This window comes from Acipenser ruthenus, chromosome 32 (assembly GCF_902713425.1).
Source record: "Acipenser ruthenus chromosome 32, fAciRut3.2 maternal haplotype, whole genome shotgun sequence".
In the NCBI taxonomy this organism is placed as follows: domain Eukaryota; kingdom Metazoa; phylum Chordata; class Actinopteri; order Acipenseriformes; family Acipenseridae; genus Acipenser; species Acipenser ruthenus.
Genome location: NC_081220.1, coordinates 3670748 through 3674033, shown reverse-complemented (window position 1 = coordinate 3674033; position 3286 = coordinate 3670748).

Genomic DNA, 3286 nt, shown 5'->3' with positions numbered 1-3286 from the left:
AAGATTTTTCCTAAATTCTTTGTTTGAGAAATATCTAGAAAATATACATTTCCTTTGGGAGATGTAAACTTTTGACTACAACTGTGTGTGTGTGTATATATATATAATTGAGTGGGCACCAGTATTAATATTTTGATATGATATCGATAATAAATTCCATATTGCGATATGGAAAACAATTCTCGTACACTCGCAGAGACATTATTTTTATTGCTAGTACTGCTAAAAATAAACACTGTTTCATCAAATTTATTTTATATTAAGATACAACAAACCCTATACATACTAATCATTGTCAGTCCCGTAGGCAGACTAAAGTAGTTAAGCATTTTATTCCATTGATTGGCGTTTAGGCAGCAAACGCTATCTGCATGCTGCATTAAGCACTGTTGGCATTATTTTGAGATATGCGCATGCATCAGTGGGTCATTTGCATTTTGTCTGTGTGATTACTTACGATATTATTGATGTGTTTTTAAAATGTGAATTTTTGGTATTATAAATGAGATGTACTTTTAAAACATCAAAACAATAGAAAATTCAGCATGACACCGTCCTTAATACTTTAGAGGTGTTGTGAGTCGGCATTCACACACAGCAGCTGAAGATTCAGTTACTTCCGGCTTGGCTAGAAAATGAACAACCCTGAGGTCTGTGCAGTGAAGTATAGAAATACTGTTTCAAGGTGGCTGATGATGGAATAGTAAAACAATATAAAAAGACCTATTGTGAAGCAAAGCACCACTAAGTTAACATGAATTACTGCTTTTCATATGTAAATGTCTGTTAACGTCTATATGTTTCATATTGCAATTGTGTGTTGGAAGACTTCGATATTATCTATAGCAGTATGTGCACGATATCGATATGTAATTTTTAGATTGTTGCTCACCCCTAATATATATATATATATATATAACCCTACATATTCCATATATAACCACCATATATAACCCTACAATACCTAGTAAAAGAAAAATATCCAATATCACAATTTTTTTTTTTTGAGCTTTTAAAATAAAACTCTGTAATTGTGTGCTTTAAAAAGAGTATGAACTTGGCTTACTCATTTGCACTTAGCGGAAGTGACCAACTACCCGGTGCGTTCTGGGAAAATGTAATTGCTGCAGCAGTAATGGCGATTGCTGGAGAGAGAAGCTTGGTGTGGAACTAGTTTGGATTTCAGCCAGATGACAACAGCCATTTGGGTTGAAGGCGGACAGCCAAAATGTTGAAAGTGTTTTAAAGAAGTGAAAAACAAGGGAGGAAACCCCACCAGTTTATTGAATAATCTTTCAGCTCGCCACACCCCGATCTCTTTGCCGAACTTTACTTTTTCTTTTACTGTAGTATCTTCTGTTTTAGTTCAAGTGAATCCCAGTGCTTGTTACTTCTACAGAAGACACAGCAAAGATAACACACAAAGTAGGGATGCGCTAGAAGCTGATCGAAAGGGAGTTCATTGATGCTCCTTTATTTCATCATTAAAGTGCATTTGCTAAAAGCTGCAAAAATATAATTTGCTGACGTGTCTTTAAAACGCATGTCAAAAATGTCAGCAGTGTTTATATTGTTTGGATTTTGTGTTAATTGTATTTGAGATGCATGTAATGTGATAGCTGTGAGAATCCTGTGTTTTGAATTACATGCGTGAGTGGAGGAAAGACCAGAATGAATAGACTTTATTGCCAGCATGTCAGTTTCCCTACAGGTAACAGGATCAATGTGACGCTTCACCTGCAGAGGAAAGCACGGGACCTATCAAGCTTCCGAGTCACACTGCAAAAGTCCGCCAATGCAAACGGCTACAGGTTCAGCGTTAAAGCAATAAAAACCACTTGCATTTTTTTTTATAGTAGCCAGAGTGGTTGTCTGTTGTCTAATTTACTTTCTTTGCAAGATTAACAACCAAACGAGCATGATGGGCCGAATCGCTGCACTGGGGCGCTGTGTTGAAGGAGACGCACATCGCTTGAATACGCTTGAACAGAATTTTGTTCTAATAGCACGTAAGTGGAAGGCATCTACATTAGTAGCCCTCTTGTTTTAGAAACGTAGCATTAAATGTAATGCTCAATTTTGAATTTTGCACTGTTGAATTGCGTATGTTAGCAACGTTTTTAATAAAGCAGTTCTTCGCCAGAAATACCCCTCAGCTTTTATTAATCCTAAATCCCTTGTTTTGAAAGATACAGGGTATTAATTAGGGGTGAGTCCGAATATTCGAGTAATCGAGCGTTCTAAATGTAATTACTACTCGAATAATTTGATAAAGTTTCGAATGCTTGTTCATTTCTAAAACAAATGGTAAAAAGTGCAAACTTGGCACAGTATTTTTGAGAGAAGGAAGTTAACCCTTTGCGGTCCTATGTCGGACCTGGTCCGGCATTATTATTTTTCCTTTCCGGTCCAATGTCGGACCCTGTCTGACATCATCAAAAGACGTAAAAAACAGGTCTCTAGTCGTTTTTTTTCCTCTTGGAAAAAGACAAGAAAACCATTCAATGGCCGAGTGAGACTGATAGGAGCCGAGAGAAGCCGAAAAAACAGGGGACGTATGAGAAATACAGATAGCCCCGGCACCACAGAGATAACACGGACATAAACAAACAAGACAGCTGCTTCTGCATCCAGCGCTCAAAGAATATCACGGACATTTACAGAGCTTTTTGAGATGTTATAATAGCAAAATAATGACTTGGATCACATTATTGAGGAGTTTGGTGATAAAACGAGTGATCAGGAGATGATTTATCGGTATGCACGACTATGAAGAGGTATGTGAAAAATACAGCGAACAAGGGGTGGGGCGGGGCTGGAGATGCAGTACTGAGTGTCCTGTTGATAAACCTGTTTTACTGTGAAAAAAATACTTTTAAACAGTGCATCTAAAATCAACTGCGCGTGTGAAAATAAATTGGACCTGACGCGTTGAATAAATGGACCGCAAAGGGTTAATAATATAATTTCAGCTGACATGTTCAGTGTTCATTTGCAACTTAATAAAAATCAGGCTGGAAAGTGAAGTTTGAAGGTGTCAGCTAATTGGTTGCCTATCCTGAGTTTTTGCTTTCTTTTTTTAAATAATGTTTTCCTTAGTGAGAATTATAAACTGTCCGGTTGCGTAACGTCCGTCATGTTTTTTCACAAAGTTTTATTGCAACTAAAGTCTGACAGATGGACAATTACATTTTTAAATGCAAAGCACATTTGTGGCTTCCAACAGCTTGGTAAATTTGCTAACATGTTCTTAATACTTCATTTTGCTGTGACGGACATTACATTG